Here is a 25,637-nt window from a genome sequence, read left to right as displayed (position 1 = left end):
CTTGCAGCAGTGGCAGGAGCAGTAGTAATGTTATTACCATTCCACGAACCGGGCTACTGCTACTGACTGTAATTTCGGCGATTGGCCTCAGCTTTAATTCAACCCCCACTATATTCCATAATTTCCTCCCTCGCTATTTCCCAGCGCAATTTTCAAATACACCAATCCACATAACAGACATCCGTTAGTTGGTTCCATGACAAATATTTGTCACAGATACCAGTTTAATTTGTACCAATACAAGCTTTTGCTTTTAATCATTTAATATTCTAGATGCCGTGGCTTTGATGTTTTTATCCGCGTATTTTACTGTCGCGTAATTTATCACTCCAATCACTTTGTTGCCCACATAAATAAGTCATCAGTTAACTCATAATTCATTTTTAAAATTCACCAAATACTTATAACAATTATACAAGTATCACACTAATTTATATAACCATTCTCCATGTTTAGTTTTCTTTTTATTTATATAAATATCTGTACATGTACATTTAAATTTATAAATGATATTTTTTTATGTTAATTATTAAAAATATTATTATTGTATAATTATAAAATTATTTTTATTATCAAAAGTTTTTATGCTTCATTGAGTTAAAACCCTAATTAAAATTTATCATAAATTCACCAATCTATTAATTTATTAAATATTTAAGTTAAGAATTTATTAAATGAATAATTTATACTTAAGAATTATTCAATCATCTCTATACTTATTATTTTTTTTTTTTTCAGATAACTTCGGTACAAATAATTCATTTTACTAAAGGAATTTTAAGTTAATTAAATATTCTTTATTTTGAATTTTTAATAATTAAAAGCAATAGAAAAATCTTTTGTGAAAAAAAAAAATTAATTAAGTTCTTCAGTAGATTAATTGCATAATTTCATATAAAAATAGTTTATGAAAAAAGAAAAAAGAAAAAAAAAACAAAAACTTACATAAAGTTAAAAATAAATCCGTGAAGAAAGTTTAAGTAAGCCAATGGAATAATTTTCAATTGAAAATAAGAAAAATATAAATATAAATAAGAATAATAATACTGATTTTAACAAAATCGCGGTCAAAACGAAACTGTCGTCGAAGGAGACTACAAGGCTTCTACTGGATGGATTGGCAATACATATGCATACATGCACATTATATCTGCATGTATATATTAAATATATAACTCAGTTTGCAAATATATAAATAGAGTGGGGCAACTTTCCGTTTATGGCAAAGAGTAACTGATTGTCCGTGAAGTTTCGATCTCAACTTATTGTAAGTGTGACGTCAGTTGATGACAGTGTGTCAGTATACATGTATATATGATATATATATATACATAAGATTACTTGGGTGTGGAAATAACGACATAGAGCTTCGTACTATCATTCTAAACTTTATTACGTTCCGTTGGTTATATTATTAGTATAGTCAATAAAGGATCAACGATCTATGTAATATCTTTCTAACTTGTTGTATTCTTTCCAAATAATAATACAGTACTGTCTTTGTATATTACTTGTATACCTATATATACTGATGTACTTCTATTCTATACTTACTATCTACGAAATGGAAAGTTTTCGTCTCTTGAATTGCTATATGTATATATATATATATATGCTCCGATAACACACGATGGGGATGTGTCTCGTGGGAAATCGCGACCGATCGTCAAGCTATTTCAACAGAAAACTATAGTTTATATAGGTATAGTAAAACAGACCCCATGAATAATAGTTCAATAGAATTTTCATTTTTATTTATTTTCACATTATTGACTTTCATTGTTTTCCAATCGTGCAAGTAAAGCTAAATTAAAAAATTTTTTATTTAAAATATTTAAAAATTCTACTGACGAATTTCATTTGAAATAATTAAATTTAAAAATAACTTTTATTTAAATTGCAAATTTTCCTTATTGCTATTGGGAATAAAATAACCGCCAATTTCTGGGATGCAAGTAAACAAATTTGATTGAATGTTTAATTCAATATTTGTCGGACTAGAGAGTGACATTTAACTGTGGAGCAATACGCGGATAAAATATTTATAGAAAAATACCTAACGTTGGTATGGAATTATAAAATAACAGCAAAGTTAATTACTCGAAGGAATTCATAATAATTATTTTAGAAATGTTGAAATTGATTATATGCCCGCTAAGAATTTTTCAAAATAAATTACTATAGTTAAATATAGTAATTAATAATATGTACTAAATGCCATGTTTACCAAATATTTAGCAAAGAATTTAGATGCTGATTAAATATGTCGAAAATACCAAATTTGTTGGCTAATTTAATTGAAAAGTTTTTTTTTGTTTAACTCATTGAAAATTCTTTGATAAAATCATGATCATGTTAATGGGAATTAAAATATTGAGTTTTGTTTCAAGAAATAAATATTTAATTTTAATATGATTAAAAACTACAACTGAATACTAAAAATATAACAATGCAATAAGCCCTGAGCATTCAAATTTTGTCAATACTGAACATTTGAATTTAAACAGTCAAAAATAGAGTTCTCAATAATTATGAAATTTTAAATGAATAAGAAATTCATAAAAGCGAATTTATGTTTCATTATCAAATAACCGAAATTCATGAATTTAATAGAGTTAATCAATTAAACTAATTTTTTTTTTTTTTTTTTCAATAAAATCACGAATCATTTAACCAGACATCGAGGTAAGAAATAATGAAAAATACTAGGGTGAATGCTCCGAAAGTCGGTCATACAAGGTTATATAGCTACGTTTTGAGTAAATATATATAAGTATCAATAGGAAACAAATGTATCATTATTTTCATTTCGTTTGATCTTTAAGAGTTCTCATTAAATATATTAATCAATTTATGTTTAAGGCTGGGTTGTACTATCTGAATGTTTAACCCTTTAATGACACAGAGAATTATATTTTGATCCTAGACCACTTTTAATTATTTACGGATTTTTCAAATTTTTAATAAAAATAATGTATAAGTAAGGTAAATATTTCTTTGGAAAGGTAAAAAGCATTTTATAGAATTAATTTAAAAAAAAAAATTTTTAAATTCTAGGTCATTTTTTCACACGAGGTTCAAAATTTTACGGTATGACACCTAAGTCTTTACAGCACGTGTGTCATTTAAAGGTTAAATTTTCCTTTTTTTTTTTTTTTAATTATTAATTAATTGTTAAAACAGTCACTTTTACAGTCATATTTTCATTCAAATCGCACAATTATTCAAGACACAATTAGAAAAGTAAAATTTAAAAATTCGGTTAGTATAAAATCATTCGGGATATAATTTTCATTAAAAAAAACATTGCAATGCCAAAAATACTCATTAATCGAACGAAAACAATCGCTTTTGGATCACGGAATTAATTTAATTTCAGCACAGTATGAGTTTAAAACATGGATCCTACAAAATCTTCTGTCTATTAATAAAACAAATTGAATTTGATGTCTCTACGGGTAAGAAGAATTCTTTTTAAATGGCCATCTAACGGTAATTTTACAAATCAAATTAAAAATATGCTTTATGCGAAAACATAAAATATCTTAGATAATTAATTATGCTCATGCAGCACGAAATTGTTTTATATTAAACTCAGTATAAATTCATAACGTATTTTTCTAACATTTATAACTTTAATTAATAGTTAATTAGCTACCAATTTAAAAGTCTTTTGTTTGTTCTTTATTTAATATCTTCTATTAGATTTGAATGAAAATTTTGTTTTATAAATTCTACATTAAAAAACTAATTAAAATGAATTTAATTAAAATGTCTATTTACCGAAATTATGAGTTTAATAAATTAACTAGAACGAAAAAACAAACTTTTTACGAAATCCAATCAAAGCCAATTCTGTTAATCGATTTTCTTGTATATTTATATTTTACACCAGTCTCGAGTTTTTTGTTAATAAAAATTTGTAATAAAATTTAATAAATGTAATATTTAAAAAGTAATAATAAAAAATACAACCAATTAAAAAATATAATTTGAAATTCAAATTCTATGGCAACTAACATTAATATAAAAATTCAATGCACACTACAACTTGATGGCCAATTAAAAAACAAATATAATAAATAAAAAAATAAAAATTGGCCTCTCACATGTCACCATAAAAAAATTAAAAAACAAGCGTGATCAATAAAGACAGAAGGCGAATGAAATAATTAGTGACATACAACGAACCGTCAACTGTCGACGAATGTATATAACCCTCTAGTGGTGGAGTACATTTGTGCATTCAAATACCAATTACAACACTCTCCTATCGTTAACGTGAAAAATTCAAACACGTGACCGTTGATTGTCGTCATATCATACTATACCAGAATAGACGTCTACTAATAAACAACTGTTCTATTTTAAATATCACTAAATATATATATATATATATATATATATATATGTAGTGACTTTATTATTCGTGATGTGATGACTTCTGTAGTTGTAAAGTGCAGGGAATGATTCACTCGCTAAAAATTAGTAGTGGCAAAGGCCTTTACCAAAGGACATGTCGTGGCAAACTCTCACAGTAGGATAGTTTAAGGGTGGGCGCGTTTACGTTCTCATTCGTTCACATTACAAGGGTGCTATACTATATAAAAAAAAGATAGCGATGTATACATATATATTCACGTGTTAGAGTTGAGTGTGTAATGGGTATTACACATCAGAGGGGAAAAAAACAAGGAAAGCAAGAGCTAGACTACATGATTCAATAGGGTAGGCTTAAACTTTATACTCTCCCTTCTATACGATTTGCACCCACCTCACTGCACGGTCAACCTCTATACTACTCATAGTACTTTATGGGGTTGCTGGGGAAAGCATGGACGTTCTATTAAAAATCGATAAAACCCCAACCACACGATTCCTGTTAACGAACTCGTTTTCAACGACCGTTCCGTGAGTTTAATCAAATTTTAAACTCTTAGATTTTTTTTTATCTTCATATTTTTCACTAAAAATGTAAATAAATTTTTTAAATATTTATCTCGTATGTACACATTTTATTGTGCTTTAAAAATATACGGAAAATAAATAAAATATCGTCTGCTAAGAGGTCAAAAAAATTTAAATATAGATAGTCTTTCGAAAATTTAAATAAAAAAATATTTAATGGTTTTTTTTATTATTATGTTTTACGAAATTGAATGCTTTTTGTATTGTATTATATTGTAAAATATAGAGAAAAAAATATTCACAAATTTCCAGATTGAGTACACCATGTGTTTAAACGATCGATACATCGAACATTAATCTCCTCTCGTAACATATATTCATTAATAATAAAAAGTAGCCCCACAATATCTCGTATATTTGGATTTTGTCCAACGAGTTTTCATTTTTTAATGAAAAAAAATGGCCAGACATTATAAATATTTGAGTACGTCATAAAACATTTAATTATTTACATTTTTATGACTATATTTGTTTGAATAAATAATTCTATTTTAAATTACTGTTTTTAGTAAAAAAAAATAAATAAATTTTTTTACTTTTCAATAATTAAAATATATTCAGACTAGATTTTTTTTATCCGACATAATTTTAATTAATTAAATTTAAAAAAAAAATTTTTTAACGTAAAAATTGACATTTTCACGACATTTGAGATTGATCGATGTATAATTCAACTCAAATAAAAAATATTTCTAGATTATGTCAGTGAAGTAGTTCCTAAAATAAAAAAATATATTTATTGTAATACCTACAATAGCAAAAAAATTTTTTTTTATTGCCAGATAGTATTTAGCAATAAAGCCGAATGAACTCATTCAATGAACACTTTAAAAGCTTATATCTCTTCTATCATAGGCACTCGATCTCTTTATTCAGCGAAACAACAAAACAACTGGCAGCCGCACATATTTATCGTAAAAAAAGAAAAAAAAAATTTACGAATAATTTGCATTTTCAGCGCAACTGTTTATCTTTTCACCCGCGAATACTTAACCAAGTTTCAACAAGACTATAAACGATAAGCTAATTTCCCGAAGGACTAACGAACTTTATTGTAGAAAATGTCTATCTCACTTGAAAATAACACGCACTTGACTGTTTGACAGGGGGTTATATTTTTTTTTAAAAAAACCTGACTGCGTGTCTTTCAACCACGGTACTTATCCAGAGTTGGAGCAGTACCGCTCTCGACTCATCTCTTCTACCCACTCTGGTTGTGAAGTAACAAGAAAACGAAGAGCAGAGAAGAACCAGAAGAGTATAGTAGTAGTAACAGTAACAGTAGTAGTAGTAGTAGTATATATAGATATAGATAGATATATATATGTATATAAATATACAAGAGAGTGATAAAGAGAATGATAGTGAGAGTGGGGGATAAAAAAGGGGCGTAGAGGGGTGACAATGCATCCAACAACATCTCCCTGTGTTGCCTGGTGTACACAAGAGTGTACTGTATTCTGGTGGAACTTTGCTACAATCAATAGTTCTTCCAACCCCCGCAGTAATTGCACTCTCTTCTCTTTTATTCCCTTCTATTGCCACGCATAGAATATCTTCAATGAAAAGTGCCTTATTTATCTTTTAAGTACATAATGATTTATTTTTTCAATCTATAGTTTTTTTTTTTATTACTAATTACTTTTCTTATGCTAATATCTAAAAGAGCCATGCCGGTCTTTTATACACAATAAAAAATTTGCGATGTGAAGGCGGAATAATCCGGCTTGGATGCAGAGCGGGTGACTGTTTATTTATTTAATTCTTTCGGAGTGAAATTTACTCCGAAAGGGAGGTTAGTTAAATATTAAAACCTCGAATCGAAGTGAATGCGGATTTGAATAAAAACCAGATCACCCCGAAACCACTTCGCTGAAAAAAATTCCATATTTACTCAGTATGCGCAGTGATTTTTTTAAAAACTCCAGAACTCCAAGTGATGAAGTGAATTCGGATTTAAATAAAATCCGTAATCACTTCGAATTTAATCTCGAGTTTTTCAGTGTAATATTATTATAACTATTAATTATTATTGTAAAAATCTATGCCCGGATTTGATCAAAAATATTTAATTTTTTGATGAAAAAAAAAATGAGTATATTTATTTAAAACAATAATTACTAATTAAAAGGATGTATTATGCTTATTATTATTATTATGTAATTTTCATGATAATTAATAAAACTCGTTCGAAAATACACGTATTATGAAAGTACTGTTAACTTTATATAAAAATCTATAGTTTGTAAAAAAAAGTCCTAATTAACGTATACAGAAAAAAAACTTTATTATAAAATATCTAAAATTGGAAAATTGCTAGCCCGATTTTTTATTTTTAATTCTTGTTATCTTTAGATGTGAATTCTTTTGATGTCAAATATTGATTAGATTTAATTAAAATATGTCGGGCGGATAAAACTATAAATAATTTCATTTTTATAAAAAATAATCAATTACTCAAAGTAATAATTTGTGATTTATTTTAAAGAATTGAATTATTTTCAAAATATATTAAAAAAAAAGGTTTCTTTTTAATACCAGTAATATTTACATTTCATATTGAGCAGACCTCAAAAGCTGTACATGAGTCATGTAAAATTTATTATTGTGATTATTCACTGACATCATTTCACATGCTTCGATACTTAATTATTAAATGTATTGTTAATATTGATGTGAATCAGAAATCGGAAACTATTAAATCAATATTGCATAAGTTTGAAGGTAATTAAGCTCGAGGGATTTAAGCACTAAAATTTATATAGAGTTAAATTACCACTGTGAAACTAAAATAATTATACATTCAAATTTCAAAAATTTTATCGGGTTATTTTCAAAATAAACTATATAAATTAATTACTCTAAAATTATTATAATAAAACATGGTTAATGCATTATTTTTAATACCACTGAAATATGCAACATATATAGTAATTCTATACATATTTTAATTATGAATTTAAAGACTCATATTACTAATATACGAAGAGAAATTAACGGTAACAATTATAATATATAATGAGGATGGTTTGCATATCGTATAATGACAGGTTTATTTGAAATATCGATTATAGGAATGGTATCCACACAAATCATGGTAATCATTCTCATACTAATATGGTAACCGTTACCGTATATGTATATTAAACATTATCACATGATATGGTCATAATTCCCATAGTGTATGGTAAAAATTACTGCAATACTATGGTAATGATTACCATACCATAACCTTTGAAAATTCCTTACATTATGAAAACAGTTACTATGATAGTATGGTAACCATTACCATACTACCATAGTAACTCTTACCATACTCTTATGATAATGATTACCACACATTATGGTACACATTACCATACTAACATAGTAACTATTACCATAGTAATATGGGAACGACTACCATAAAATTATGGGAATATTTCACATATATATTTTAGGAACGGTTGCCATGATATATATAGGGTTTATTCCCATATACGCACCTATAAATTAATTACCACACTGAAAAAAAAATTATTTGAGCCGATTAAAATTTATTTGAGCCAAAGATATCGTATATTTGAATATGGCCAAACAAATATTTAATTGTGAGAAAGATATAAAATATTATGAGCAATTTAATTGCGTGAAATAAGTGATTTATTTGGGGTAAAAAAATGATCGATTTGCTTCAAATATATGTTGTATCGCTAAATTTCTCATTATTCGTCATAAATTTAATATCTTTACCACAAATATATCATTTACTTACCACAAATAAATAATATATTTCAGTCAAATTATAAAATTATTTGGATCAACTGTCATATTTACTTGTACCAAATATATTTATTTGTCATGAAAAAATAGTTTAAAAAACGCCACAAATAAACTGATTTATTTGGGACAAACGTTTATTTTTTTCAGTGCATAACTCAATCACCATACGGTATAGGAATTTCTACCATAATTATAGGAATTGTTCTTATAGTTATGGAAACTTTATCCATAATCTAAATAATTCGTATATTCCATAATTCTAAATAATTATTACCATAATCGTATGGGATGATATTTCATAAACGACCTAGGAACAATTACCATAATTTCCTCTCCGTGTATATAATTCAATTATATCAAACTGCTACATTAAATTGATATATAAATTAAAACACGCTCTCGTTGCCTCGCATTACCAATTAACAAATTAAATTTTTTTGTAAAATAAAATAAATGAAATCCGAATCTCATAAATTAATTTCGCAAAAAATTATTTAAGAATTCAATTTTTAATTTACAATTAAAAAAATGTTTATTTAAAGCAATTAAACGGTTATTTTGTGTGTAATAAGCGTGATAAATGACACAATAGCTATTAAAGCGTAAAAAAAAAGTAAATTAACGCTTAAAGTTTACAGAGGCGTTTACGATTGAAGGTACAAGAAATAAGAGAAGTGGCATGAAGCCAGCAGTGTTTTAGTATAATAAGTAACAAAACAATGAAAGAGCAATCAGGGTTGATCATTTTCTCGGTAGCTGAACACAAATTATACTGAAAAGCACCTATAGACTATCTAGGCCCTAGAGTATATGGGCTACAAATAAACCAGATGAGTATAGAGTCATATAATGGAACAGAAGTGTAGGCGGGCGCCAAATCAAGGTTACATTCGATCTAGGGCCACGTTGTTGTTGAGAGTGAATTAACTGATATAGCCTACAATCACCTGGCACGCCTCCAATTTGGTCAAAGATATTTTACCTATATATCTCATAAATCTAGCTATATATATACATCAAACATACTCGACATTTAACCGCAATCTCCCATTCATATTAATTAATATAATAATATTCCGTATATTGCATTAATATAATTTATTTTATTTCTCAAATACAATCCCTATTAAATTCTTCGTCTAACCGCTAAAACCACAAACTTTAATCTAACCCATATCATTATGAAATATAATAATATTAATAATATATATATAGATATTAGTCTCAAATAATAATATATTTTGAATAATTTAAAATAGTGATTGTTAAAAAAAAAAAAAAAAGAAAGAAGAACCAATAAAAATAATTTGATGAAACGACCTCGTCAAGTACGAATAAACAAATTCCTTCGAAGAAATGGTATATAATTCATCGTGCCGCGCGAATCATGCCATGCCCATCACATCATGTCATATAAAATAATTTTTTATATTGTTATTATTATTATTTTTTATTATTAACAGAGACTTAAACTCGTTGGCACACTCGTTTTTGTACTCATTCGACCGATCGTTTTATGGGCTAGGTTATTTCATCCCACGTGAAGTCAACGAGGCGATTGGACGTCTGCTCTCATCAACATCACAGCATTGACATCAAAGAGTCTACTTGTCTGTTTGCCTGTTGTTTTGTTACATACACAAGTACTTTATACAAGTAAATTTACTTTTATATATATATAGGTGTATACTTGTGGACGTTAACTCTCATTGTCACGTCCGGTATCTCGTGCAATTATTTCAACGTTGACACAGTCGGGTGCAACTAATGTACAGTAAAGTTCAGTATATATATAAATACATGAAGAGAGTATACAAGTGAAGAGAGTATTAAAACAGGTACATTAATATAAGGTAAGGCTGTTATGTTCATATATATATACAGAGATATTTAGTTGTATATTATCAAACGCCTACTCCTTGGGTTCTTTCCACTTCAAGCTTCAAGGTACACACAGTTATTACCGTCATGACATCCTCGCGTGCCTGAACATACACCTTTTAATGTTACAGACAGATAGTATGATTGCTATGTGACTCTCGATTATTAACAACGTCGTCTACATCTACGTCCAATTCAAATTTATCAGCTAACACAGAAAGCAGACAGGAGTAATAGCGACACTACTAACAGTAATACAGTAGTTAAACTCATTTTATTTTTTTTACTTTTATACAAAGTGATATCGGCCAATTACATCTTATTATTAATATTAATTGATTTTTAATCTTAATCCTGTTTGATTTTAGATCTTTAGTCTAACGATTTACGATAACGTCAGATTAAAATGCCTTTCATTTTGTTTGTTGACTACTTAAATGTTCGTAGGTTTATATGCAGCGAAATCCTGTAATATCGTGTAAATATATGTAATGGTAATGACTTTAAAATTACCACGTTCTTACACTAGCAGTCTGAAGAAGCAACTTTGCATTCCTACCACAAGATCACTCCACCGATCGGTCTATATAGATCCCTGCTGTTTCAGCACAGTTTTTTTTAGTGTCTTGATCTAACTTGATATTATCGTTTTATATGTATATTTATACATACATGTATGAGTTAATATAAATTTAATATGGTTATCAGTGCTCTTTATATTTATTATCATGATTATATTTTTCGACAGATTTAATCTAATTTCTAGTTACTAAATTTTTTATTATATTAATGAAAATTAAAAAAGCTTTATATTTTATCAAAGATTTCGTGACATTTCATTGCTATCTAATTGGAAGATCAGATAGATGTTTTTAATAATGAAAGAAATGTCATGAGTGTGAATGGAGTAGACATGAAATAAATTTTAAATTATAAATAATTTTAAAAATGTTTTTAAAAAATGCATTTATTAATTTTTATATTTTTTAAATTCGCATTTTTTAAACATTTTATTTTATTAACTATTTAGTCTATTTATTTATAATTTTAAATTTATATGATGTTTGCTACATACACACTCATAAATATGTCTATTATTTATTTATTTATTTTTTTTTTAATTTAAAAAAATTCATGATCTGACGAGAATTTTTAAGTTAAGGTTTCATTTAAAATTAATTTTACTTCGTCGAAAGACTATTTAATTTTTAATGTAATTATTATTATTCAACGAAGGAAGAGAAATAGAAGTTAAGCAAAGTAAAATCGATTTATACTTCCTGTGTCCATGAGACGATAAGCAGTTAAGTTTTTTTTCTTTGCTATTAAAACGTGAAGTTTAATTTTTATTGTTCGAAAAAAAACTGTTTTACTAAGGCCAAATTAATGATTAATTATTTACCTAGAGATCGGAAAGTTTTTCGCACATAAAAAAAAAAATTGAAAGTAAAATTCTACTGGATCATTAGATTTATGAAATGTATCACGTATAGATGCTGGTATGTCAGTCGAAAATCTTAAATCACCCCAAACTTCCGGAACTACCCTTTAAGCAGTCGAATTACATAAATTTTGTTCATTTTCGTTGCGCGAAAAACGTTTCGACCTTCAGGTAAATAATTAATTTGTCAAAGCTCAAATACTTTACTGTAAATTAAAAAAATTATTTATGTTTTTTAAATGACTAATGAAAATGAATTAAATAAAAAAAATTTTTTTTTTAATTAAGAATTGTTATCTATTTTAATAATAATAATAATAATAATAATAATAATAATAATAATAATAATAATAATAAACTAACATTAAAGTTAATAATGAAAGACATAAACCGAAGATAAATGTCATTAAAAAATAAAAAAAACAAATAATGAAGATATAAAGAGTCATAGTCTCGCCTTTTGATTGTTTTCTTTACCTTGAGTGTGCTTTTTTAACTCTCACAATGTGTAATCAGTTTAAACGCCCCCTAGAGCAGTATCCAACACTATATATCGCGTTTTACAAAATTTATATATGGATACAAGTGTACATAATAACAAACTTGTTAATCACTTTTGAATAAATTATCCTTGCATTAAGATCACATTTAAGAATGAAATAAACTATCGGAAAATGTATTTTTAAAAATCATTGAAAAGTGATAACTCATTTTTAATTGAAACTAAAAATATGAAGATAAAAACAAGAGAATGTAAAAGAGAGAAAAAAAAAGCTCTCTTGCTCTTAACATTCACATGGGCACTCGGAAAATCACAGAAGCCACACAAAGGAACTCGTCGTCGTCCACTCTGAGCGTCGCGACGCCGAGTCTCTCTTCGACTCTACTACTACTTTCCCCTTCTCATTTTCACTACAACTCAGCCCGTCACATACAAAACTTGGAATCATGCACAAAGCAATGAAAAATAGTAAGTAAAAAAATAATGATAATAATCATAATAAAAAAAAAAAAAACAAGTCGAGAACGAGAGGAAAAAGTGAGAAAAAAAATGTAAAAAATAAAAAAATAAAAACGTCACGGAGAAAAGCCGCGGGAAACGGAAGAGGATAAAAAAAACGACGAGGGAAATGGCGTCGAGCTTTCCTCGTGAACGCGGCCGTGCCGACTATTTGAGCTTGAAGAGAGAGATGAAAAATTTATCTCTTTTACTTTTACTCTCTCTCCTCTCTTCTCTCTTCTGTACTCCTTTGGGTGAATTTAGCTTGAGTGCGCGTGTGCGTCACATCGTACTATTGCTTTTGTGGTAAGCGCGCTTGTGCGAGGAAAAGCGATTTCAATTCACGTGTTATGTGATGTGACTATCATATATACATATATCATACATATATATAACACACATATGTAAACATAAATAATAATAATAATAATAAAGTTAGTCTGAACATGTATTATATATATATTTAGTGTGTCAAGAGATTTTAAATTAAAATAGAGAAATGAGATATGAAATTGACGTTTAGAGAAATGTAAATGTCGAGTATGTGAATATGAGTAAAAGTGGTACGCAGAGGTAAACGACTAGTGAAATAGTATATATGAGGGTTCTATATATATTATATATGGATAGGGGATGAAATGGAAGGAAGAAAATTAAAAAGTAAAACGGTTGAGGAAGCAGAAAAAGCAAGTATGTAATGATTCAGATAGATAAAGAGTTTGAGGAAAAAGGAAAAAAGGAGAAAAAAAAAGGATTTGTAGATGTGCAGTTAGGATAGCAAAGAGCAGAGGTTAATGCAAAATGATGAGAGCATCAACTATTTGGTTTAATGAAATAAAAAGTACGGCGGCGACCGGAATCGTTAGACACGCATCGACGTAAAAGTGATGCGATATAGGAACGCAGAAAGAGATAAAGATACTGAAAAGTACATGGAGTAAAGGAAGAAGACGATAAAGACAGACGGGAAAGCGTCGCGACGCCCTACTATAGACTACACCTTTGCTCTTTCTCTCTTTTGATTACGCTCTTGGTCGTTGGTTTGTTCATTCTCATTAATGCCCCTCTTTGGACTTGTGGATTCTGCGCTCTGATGTGCACTCAGTGCTTTTCAGTAGATTGTCTATGTACATATAACCGGGATGTATGAGAAAGGGAGATGAGTTGTAGTAAAGCTTCTTTGTTCCAAAAGTCTCGATTTCATGTGCTCAGAAGGATAGAATTGCTGTTATGTCCTATGGCTTTTGATCTTTTTCTTCTCCCTTTATGTTATGTTACTACTCACTGACTGGGTTGTAATTTTTAGACGCTTGGCAATTAGCAAATTTCATTTAACTCATTGGTTAATTCCATTTATTTCCTCTTTAGCGTTATTTTACCTGGTTAAGTTTTTTTTATCTATTGATTTTTTTTTATCAATTGAATTAAATTTTATTTTAGGTTACAACTACATGTGATCATAAATACATTTGATTCGAAATTTGAAAAAAAATTCAAATTTTGGACGAAAATTCCAGTTTTGGAAAAAAAAATTAATTTCGAAAAAAAATTTTAACTTTTTTCCAAACTGAATTTTTTTTTTCAAATTTTGAAATTTCATTATACGAACAAAAAAAAATTAGTACATGAGACTTGTTCCTTATCCTATTGATTCCACAGGAAAAATCCTGTTGCTATAACAAAATTTTATCCTGTTGCAGCGTCTATTTTTGTTTTTCCGTATACATATGAGTATCGCGAAATATTAAAAAAAGTTACTACCGAATCAGTGTGTTTTTTTTTTTTTTTTTTTTTTTTTTTTTTTTTTTTTTTATGTACGGAATACATAAATTTATACGATAGTCTCGTGTGGTTGAAATATAAAAATAATTGTCAATAAAATATTATGACGATTATAATAAAGATAAAATATATAAATAAAAAATATTTAATGATAGAAGTATGAATTTATTAGGTACACAGAAAATAGGATTTTTTGGCGCAAGAAGTTTTTTTTTTCACCCCAAGAAAATTTTTGTTTTCAATTTATAATGCAAAAAATTTCTTGGAACACGAGTAAAAGTGTTTTGCACCAACAAATCCTTTTTTTCTGTTTACGTAAACAATGTATATACTTTAAGACTGTCTATTTTTTTTTTTAATTAATTTATCAATAATTATGATTATAAATTTATGCAAGAGTCAGAATTTATAATGAAGGGGTTTTGAACGCTTGAATAATATTGTGTAGGAAAAGGAGTACGGAAAGGGGGATAAAGTGGCATTAGTGCAGTGAGAAAGTAGAATAACAGATATACAATAATAGTGTGTATACACAATAAAACGAAAAGGAAGTTTTTATTATTCGACGATCTCGATTATAATAAAAACTAAACTCAGGGGATATATATTTTCCACAAGTTTCTTTAATTTCCATCCACTTATGACTCACCTTCTGACCTGGTTATGAACATAAACACACATTTAATAATTCCAATGGTACTTAGAAGTTGTTATACTAGTTACATTAATGGATCGAATAAATTATGATTTACAATTGTTGTTATCATACATATAAAATTTTATTATTGTTATTTGAAGAATTATATATTATGATAAATCATTTTTTTATAACTCAGTAATACAATAATTATCCTCTTTTATTTTCTTTGTTTACACCGTATACTTGAACGCTAACAAATGTTTTTTATTACACTTTTCCGGTCCGAAAAAAATTGCAGAAAAAAAAAAATAACGCGAGACAAAAGAATAAAGGGGTGTAGCGTGGGTTTTTTGTACATTAAGAGTACTGGAAAAAAATTTTTTGTCACCTCGAGTCTTTCATGTTACAAGTAATTATCGTATGAACCTTATACACAGGTATAAACTTTATATTTGAAGTTTGTCAAAAAGATTTTTTGTCATTAAAAATTTTTAAAAATAAATGAGAAAAAAAAAGGAATTTTATTTTAAAGTAAAAAACCACCAAAAGTGCTTTTCACTATTTTCTCCTTTTTTTATATTTTAAAATAACACAAATTTTATTATTAAATAAAAAGCCATCACAAGTTATTAAATATACAAATATTAAAAATTTATTTTTTTATGTCAAAAATAAATAAATTCACCAAATCGCCTTAATAGTGAATAGAATAAAAAAATTCAGCTAAATCTTTGTAATATATTGAATCATTGGATATTCATGACTAGGAATATTTAAAAATTTTTTATGTAAATCCTCTTTAACTTCTTGACAAAAAAAAATAAGTAGACAAGGTTTAGTTTCTTTATGTACAATAAGTGATCTTGTAAAAAATGAAAAGAGAAAGATAATATAAAAAAAAAATAAAAATATTTCTTTTAAGACTCTTAGCTTTTAAATCTGAGGGGAATCGTGCGCTTGATCTAGTCTTCACGGGTTCTGACTCCCGGGCTGTGACTCTAAAGGTCTTAAAGGAACTCTGAGTAAAATAAAAGTCTCTCCCACGTTGCTACTGTTGTTGTTATATTACTTGCTCTTGAAATAGAATAAGAAGTCATACCACAGGTTCTTTCGCACGTATAGTATACTTTGATAAAAGTTCTCTTACTTATATACATATATATTAAGCACACCCGAGTAATTACTTTTCAACGATCTGCCACGGTTAATTAGTTTTTATATAACTTTATTGTTAAAACTACAACCCAAACAACCGAATAAATGTTTTTCTTTTATCTGCAATAATTAGGAAAAAAAAAAATAAATCTACCATTCAATGAAAATTAATCAATTTTTTTTTCTCATTAATTTTCTCAAGTGATTACTAATTACTTGGTCTGTTTTCTGATCCATTAGTAACCCTCGTGAGACTCAATAAGATTTTCGTTGAAGATATTACATTATAAAAAAAATAAAACTTGAAATCTCGTGTTCGTGCCATAGCATATTTCTAATTAATATTCTCGTAAGCATCGTACGAACCACGAAAATATTTCTTTTGAGATTTAATATTTTATCTACCTTCATATAATAAATATATATATAATCCAGGAATTTCAGCAATGCGCCCTGTCTATTCTATGTGCAATACCCATTCAACCTAAGCCCATATTATTTATAGAATAGAAGCTGAAGTAAGGGTGTTGTTACACACCCTCGACTTTGCCTTTTCCTTCCTGTCTATCCTATTGCACTCTGTATTGACCCTAACTCACTCACTTACTCACTACATATATACAATATTGTTAAGTATCCCTTTTGTATTGATCGATAAATCCTAAATACCTCGGAAAATATTGGTATCTATTGTTCTTTTATACTTTTAAAATAAGATTTTAAAACAATCAATTCTAATAATACATGTATTATATATGTAATAGGAAAATAAATTAAATATTTATATGAAAGAGATTTAATTACAAATCTAATGTGAAGCAGGCTATTAAATTCTTTGTTCGTGGATATAACTAGAGTAAAATATAAAATGTACGGGTATATATATTTATATATGTAAAGGACGATATGAATATTTCATTAAAAGAAGGAAATAATCTAGATGGCGTGTATATAACATGTATAATATATAATATATGTATACATTATTATAAAAGCTACACTTTTTGAACTACTGCATACTCCATAACGTAATGTCTGTAGTTCAATGCAATGTCTTTATGAGTAAAAACTTATGTTGGTTCTTTTTACTTATATTAAGTTTTCCTTGAGCAATTTAATGCAACGAAGTGGATTCTTTTAAAAGAACAAGCTTATTTTTAGACACAAAGCTAGAAACGTTTTAAATAAGAAGATAGGAACGTAAATAGCAATAAAATTTATAAAGGTGTTCATTAATTTTTTTAATAGAAAATTTATATATAAAATAAAACTTTCAAATTTAAATAAATTGTATATGCCAGCCCGAAAACTTTCCGCTCAGAGAGCTCGGAAACATTTTCACTTGTGAATTTTGAAGCTTTTCAAGCTCAAAAATTGGTTAAGACAGTAAAACATACCTTCACTAAAAAATTTTAATTTTTGTCTGACGATATCTTTGGAACGAATAAACCGATTTGAACGTTCTTGGTGGCAATCGAAAAGGCTCAACAATACTTAAAACTGATTACATTTTGAGGTGAATCGGGCAAGTAGTTTATAAGTTATACGCAAAAAACCAAAAACAAAAAAATCTTTTAATTTTTATTCTTTGTATAACTCGCAAACTACATGATCGATCTATCTACAAATATAACCAAATCTAAGTTTTGGTGAGTCCTTTCGATTGCCACCAAGTACGTTCAAATCGGTTCATTCGTTCCAAAGATATCGTCGGACAAAAAATAGTGTTCACACACACACACACGCGCGCGCGCGGGCGTCCATCCGAAAATAGTCAAAGTAGCTTCCTAGGACCTCAAAACGTCGACATCTGATGAAAACTCGATTTTCGAAAATCAGTGTGAAACCAATAACTTCACTTTTTTTGAAAATTTGCAATTTTCTTAGCGGGAAGTTAAAAAAAATTCTGATAAAATACTAGAGTAAACTTTTTAATCAATATTACTGAATGATATGTATTTGTAATAAAAGTTTATTATTATTTATAACAATAGCATTGTATTAACTCGGGTGTACGCTAAGTGATTCGTCTGGTATTGTACGAGCTACAACATCATAACAGTTCTTGTAAACTTTGTCATGCATATATTTTTGTTTATATTTTTTTTTTCTATTCAGTTTCGTTTTTGACGCTTTCTCATTTTCCTTCTTTTTTCATATTTTGTTTATGCTTTTCTTTTTTTTTTAGTTTTATTTTTTAAACCATTCAGCTGACTTGAGTCGCCCGTGGGGTCTTATCCGTCTAACTTTAGCATCAAGGGAGACACGAATGGTCTATACTCCACAGCTCTCCACTCTCTTTTCCAGAAGCAAAGTAAGAAAGCGTAATGTCCTCTATTGTCTTTTACATGAAACCCATACTCGTCTAAAGCTAAAGTAACTTGATTTTTTACATCTGTAAAACATATTTTTAGATTTTTTTTAAGCAACTTTCGGTTAACCGGATTTAATGAATGAGTTATCGTACAACAAGTTGAATGTTTTAAATTCTATGATCACTTAACTTTATAGGGTGATAACTTAAAGTTTTTTTATTTTTCACTACTTTTTACTCTCGTAAAATATAAATTATTATATTTTTCTAAGTAAAAATCCTTTTATCGTAAAAAATATTATATACGATAATTTATTAAATTATTTATGCGAAAAAAAAAATAAATATTTACTTTAATAAATAAATTTAATTAACATGAAATAAAAATGTGAGAAAAAGATATACATAAATTACCTAAATCTTTTATTTATTAAACATGATATTTAAATACGATCTATAATACGATAATCGTGGTAATAAATCTGTCTAACAAATAAAGATTTAAGAAAGTGATGATAAAAATTAACCAACGACAAACAAGAATCCGACGAAAATTCATGTTAGCTACAAATTTTCTTCATAACGAGTATGGTTGTAATTTGACACAAGACTCCTAAGTTGTAAATCATGGAATTGGTTTTTCTTATGCTCGAAGTAAAGCTAAACCAGCATTTAAGTGTAGATACAGACAGAGATGGAATTGGAAATGATAAGAAGAGAGAAGAAAAAAAAAATCTTACCATACAGCTTAAGTTTATAATATATTTTTAAAAAATGAGACTTGAGGGAATAGTTTTACGAAACTCCACGAGACTTGACACGTGTCATCCAGAACCTTGCCTCTTATTTCAGACCCTCCACGCATCAACATGTGATGGTATCCTACTATACACTCGAAACGACGCGGCATCCTTGTGACAGAGGCGTTTGAGTGAGGAAGCATAGCAGAGGGCCCAACTTCAACATATAATAAAATTCTACTGTAGTATGGAAAAGATAGACGTAAGTACATACGTACATCCATATGTACACGAAAAACCCCCCAAGCTCGTAAATAAAGTAGTACCACCCGATCAGGGAATACCCAGAGTACCTGAGCTCTAAAAACTCTGAAGAGAGTCTGTAAACAGCCTACACTACACTGTGCCAGGATAAGTTAAAAAGAAGGAGGACTCAAGTGGCCGGCAAAGAATTTCAGAAAATTAAGTGCCGGAATGAGACGAAAAAAAAACGATAGAAAACCGCTGAAAATAAAATTACTTTAAAGCGTTAAGAGTCAAGAACAAGAATGTAAGTTCTTGGAAATATATTTTTTGTATACTCAGTCACTAAAAATTTTTTTTTATACGCGAACAAGTTAGCAAGCAAAAAAAAAAAAAAAAGTATATTACACACCTAGGGAAGTAAAGTAAGAAATGTCTCAGATCGCATGTAATTGTTGGCCGAGGCGAAGCCGAGTGTATACTATTCCCGATGAGTGTATACTATTTTTCTCCTCGACGGAGGCGGAAAGCGGCATCTTCGTTTTGCACAGCGAGACGAAAGTTGACGCTTTTCGCCCGGAGGTGAGAAAAAAAATAAAATGTGGTTATTATAACCATCTGAAGTATTGATAATGGTAGATGGTTGTCATAACAAAATGTATCGTGAACTTGGCAATACTAGATTGCTGCATTAACTATTTTCGATTTTAAATAAAAGTAATGACAATTTAACCATATTCTTTAGTTATATTCCCCACAATTGGTATTGCTGTTTTAACGATTCCTATAGATTGCTATTATACCAATCCAAATGGTTAATATAGCGATCCGGATTGTAAATACAGTAGGACTTCGTTATAAACTAGCTCGGGGTTGTAGGGGAAAAAATTCTTAGAATGGAGGTATCCCCACTATTGTGCTTAACAGCATTTGCACCCAAACCTCGCTATAAGACTATCGCAGTTTTGCATTTTATTTATGTATTCGGTTCAACTCTAGTTTGTTATACAATGAATCTATTTCATATATAATCATAAATAAACAAAATTTTGTCGTTCTTTTCTGTTAATTAATTATGTGATACCACGAAATTTTAAGTATTCTTTATGAAAATAAATTATTTAATCTACAATCTCTATGTATGTACATTTTATCTCGATTTTAGTCGTACTGGTCGTTAGTCTTATAGCGAGGTTTCAGCGCAAAACTTTTATTGAGTTGTTGGTGGGGGAAGCATTCTGAGCGAGTTTTAACAAATTGAGGGGAAGAGTCTTGTAACGCAAGGTCTTATAACGAGGTCCTACTGTATATCAATACATATTGTTAATATAGCAATACGTATTGCCATAGCAACAATCTATATAGATAGTTGATTTAACAAAACTTGTATGGGTTAAATAGCAATCTAGCCTTTACGCTAATAAAGTATTGCTATATTAACAATCTGCGATTTTCAAAACTTTAGATGGTTAATTTAACCTAACAGTATTGCTATTACAGCAATATTTTTTTTCAGTATGTGTTAAAAAACATATCAAGTGTGTAACAAAGCTTCCATCTGTCAGAACAATTTTTTTTTTACTCGAAGGAAAAAGCTTAAAAAACAAAAAAAAATCTCCCTTAGCGGCAAAAACAAGTAGTAACGGTTTGGTTTTTTAATTAGAACATCGTTGATTCTGCTGAAGCACCAAATTGTTAATAATGATAATAATAATATCGGTGACTGAGACAAATAAATAGAGATGAGATAAACAGATAGAGATAGATTGACAAGAGATATGTGTACATATGAAACATACCAATTCACATGCCACCAACATATGGTAGAAATATGTGTGAAATGCAGCAGTTGACAATGTGTTTCAAATTCTCCGCTCTGCTCCAAAACCTCGACAAGGTTTCTTCAATTTACGATTATTTTACTTGTCACTTTTGAAACAATATTATCCTTTCATTTTTATGGTCCACAAACATTCAAGTATATAATTATTTCTCTAATCTCTACTGAAAAATTATGCTAATCATTTTTTCTTCAATACCATGTAATAATTGTTTTATAAAAAAGAAAAAAAATTTTTAGAGATAAAGCACGTAGGCAAATTTTTCAATGAGAATTTAAAAAAACTTGTTAATGCACATACACTATTCATTGTAAAACAATTATCTGAATTTTTAGTACTTATCGTCTTTACTCAGCCGTACCATGTGCAATTTCTTATTAAAAATAATCTTCTCAGTAACATGTATGACAAATAATAAATATATATATTGTACAATAATTGTTAAATGATTAATAAGTCAAACATTAGTCATTAGTTATTAAGAAAATAAATTACAAAAAGTGTGTAGGTATTTATAAAAGGGATCATAAAAAAGTGTTTATAAATTAGAAAGGAAAGTTATTTAAATGAAACGGCATATGTAATTATAGATTGCTCAAATGAACATTAAATATTCAGGTGCATGCTTATAGTATCATTGATAAATGATATACATATATCTACTTACAAAGTATATGATGCAATGACGTGAACCTACACTTAAATAGAAAAACGATCGAATGGAAGCTTCCACGACATATATACATATATTTTTAATGTCATATATATTGTATACAAGTTAACAAACACTATAATGTGTATGTTATGTAAAATTATTCTACGCTCGAGCTTCTTGATTGTCGTCATTGCTTTAAGGTTTCATTTTTTGATTGTATTTTTTTCATCCTGATTAGATAACGAGAATTAATTTTTTCAGCTTATAGCTAAATTTAATTTTTTTTTTTGTATGTACTTTTAGTTTTATTTATTAACCGGGTTTACGACACTTGACATTGAGTATGTATTGTAATGGATAATAAGTAATTGAATAGTCGTGTTGTGATCTCTAAATAAAAGTAGAGAAATAGAAAACGGCAGCGAGGTGAAAAATATATTGAGAACTTGAGAATAAGTGAAACCTTTTCTATAAAAGCTTCACGATCAGATTACTCATTCATTAAAGTTAAAAAAAAAAAACCGTAGGTAACTTTCAACTATTGAGTTACATTCAATCAATCAATTAGTATAAATTTTATGTTTAAATAGTTGTAGATTTTTTTTTTTAATCTCTTGAGGAAATCATTGAAGATTTTAAATTATGCAGCAAGTAAATTGATAAATTCTGTGTAATATAAATTCGTTCAAAAAAGATTCTTAACAATGAACTTCAAAGTTTGAGATCATTCTGAAGTTTGCGTTGATCATTTTTGGAACTTGACAAAAATTTAAGAGTAATGAAATTATCAGCTGAGTTTTTCAGATTTTTTTAGGAAGCAATAATGTGATTTGAAAACTGTACTGCTTTGAACAATTCTAAACAAAAGATTTTGAAACCAACTTTGAGCAGTTTTTGAATCTTATCAGAACTGTTCAAGAACAAGTTCCAAAAATAATCAATTCAAAGTTCAGAATTGCCTACAATTTTAAAGTTCACTGTTATGAACCATTTTGGAAATAATTTTTTTTACACGAGATTTAAGTTATTTTATAATTTATAGACAGTACTAATCTTTTAGCTCTAAAGCTAGTGATTTTAAGTTTAAATTAAGAACGAATTGCATTGAAAAAGTAATTATATACTGGTGTAATATAGATTTTTCAGGCAAGATTCATTACTTGTGCAGTTTTGTATTGTATGTAGGTAGGTATATAAATTTAACTGTCACAGATGTCTTGGTGCAATATCTAAATAGAATAGAGAAAGATGGAGTTAAGTATTAAGATCGATAAAACTTATTCCAGAAACTCTTGGCCTGAAGGTCGAGATGACCTGATCAATTTCTCTTAATACACTATATCTATATATGTATATACAATATATCTATTTATGTAGATCAAGCCACGAGCTAACTTTAAATTTAATTCCAGATTAAACCAAATTTGAATGCTTTACTCTGTCGTTGGTGAATTATTTGGAGCTTGAAAAAATTGCAAAAATAGTTTTTATTAACTCCGTATTTTAATAAATGCATTTTTTCTGCAAATAATAATTATTAAATATTTTGTTCCCACCCAAAATTTGGAATTTAATTAAGTTAAATTAAGTCTAAAAATAATTGTTTGACTAGATATAAAATACATATGAAGAAATTATTTTTTAAGAAATAGAAATACATGTCCGAGTTTTAAATATAATATTAAATTATTAGACTGTCAAGTCAAATAAAAGTGCATGAACTTCTCCATTACTAAAAATTTTTAATCAAATTCTCTAGAGCATGTACTCGAGTCTCAGGAAATGATAAGGAATATTAATAGAACGATGGATCTATGCCGTAATAAAGTAGATCAAAAAAATTATGAGGAAAAAAGTCGTCTGAGAAAAAAATAAAAAACTAGTTGAGTCTAATGAAGATAAAATAAAAAATATATATATTATATATATAAATGTATATTATATTATAATATACATATTTCTTGGATGGGAAAAATTCTCTATAATAAATTTATCATTTTTCATACATAAATTTATTCTTATTTTCAAGTTCACCGTAGTATATATAAAATGCCATCGTACTTTTCCGCTTTTACGGAGAGTAACAATTGAATTCACCGAGTACGGGTTCCAAGTCCTACTCCAAGAGTCTTTACTTTTGGCACAGTCTTCTTGTATACTCAGTCACGTTTTTTATTTTTTTATTTTTTATTTTTACTTTTCTTTTATACTTATACGGATGTCGTCCCCTCATTACCTTCCAACGGATTAATAAGCAATGATATGTCTTGAAGAAGCAATGTAAAAGTAATGTAAGGGGACTGCTCTTTGGAACGTGCATATATTCATATACATACAGACATATGTATATATGCGAACAAGCAAAGTAATATAAAGAGAACGAGTGAAGTAGTGGATAGAAGTAGTTACTATAGTAGTAAAGTTACATATATATACTTTAAAGGTGTATAAGTACATATATGAAACTCTTCAGGGTACATGACACTCTGGTCTGGCCTCACCTTGCGCCTTTCGTCTACCCCATCACGTCTACATTCATTCTTAGCCGTCAGAATATCCACTCAAGCTGCAGTTGCTTGCGGTGGGAACAGAAACGTATACTTGTATATATATATATATGTATAATAAGTACACAGTATGTAGTTTATAAATGTACTATGTAATGTGTAGTACACGGCGCTACATTTCTCCCCGACTTATGTATATATATTCACTTCTTTCTTATACTTTATTCTGCTTTATTCTACACATCACCATCTCTACTCCTTCTTATACATACATATACATATATACATACAAGTAGACATGTGTTTATTATTATTATTTTTTTTTTCTTGATTCAATTCTTTACAGCTACTGAGCTATACATCTTAGCTGCACTCTGTAAAAGTTGTTACGCGATACTTTAGTGTATGGCGTCTTGAAACCGCGAGAATACGTTTGTTTACATGGTAAAACTTTTTATTTTTTGTTAGTATTATTGTTATTATTTTTATTGTAAGATAACTAAACTAATAATGCATATTGAGTAAATATATGTGTGGGTTTAATTTTATGTGTTATGTTATGTTAGGAAAAACCGGTCGTGAGAGTTTCCCCTGGTCACGCCCGTGATTTAATCACGCTTAATTTAATTCCGTGAGACATACTTATATGTGTAATCAAATCATAACAACAGATTTTGCGATAATTAATTAGTTTATAAATTCATTTTT

General features: G+C 28.2%; 1 protein-coding gene across 2 annotated transcripts in view; it reads right to left on the bottom strand.

Moving 5' to 3' along the window:
* Positions 1-25,637, bottom strand: part of LOC103568957 (IQ motif and SEC7 domain-containing protein 1) — a 97,698-nt gene that overhangs the window by 66,909 nt on the left and 5,152 nt on the right. The window contains exon 1 of one of the 2 annotated variants that reach the window (XM_053740372.1): positions 946-1,210. The exons of the other annotated variant lie outside the window; for it this stretch is intronic. The gene's annotated coding sequence lies outside the window, so the exon portion shown is untranslated. Of the gene's footprint in view, positions 1-945; positions 1,211-25,637 lie in introns of those variants that run through there. 2 annotated transcript variants of the gene reach the window in all.

Source organism: Microplitis demolitor, chromosome 7 (assembly GCF_026212275.2).
Source record: "Microplitis demolitor isolate Queensland-Clemson2020A chromosome 7, iyMicDemo2.1a, whole genome shotgun sequence".
In the NCBI taxonomy this organism is placed as follows: Eukaryota; Metazoa; Arthropoda; class Insecta; order Hymenoptera; family Braconidae; genus Microplitis; species Microplitis demolitor.
This window is presented reverse-complemented; position numbering and strand designations above follow the sequence as displayed.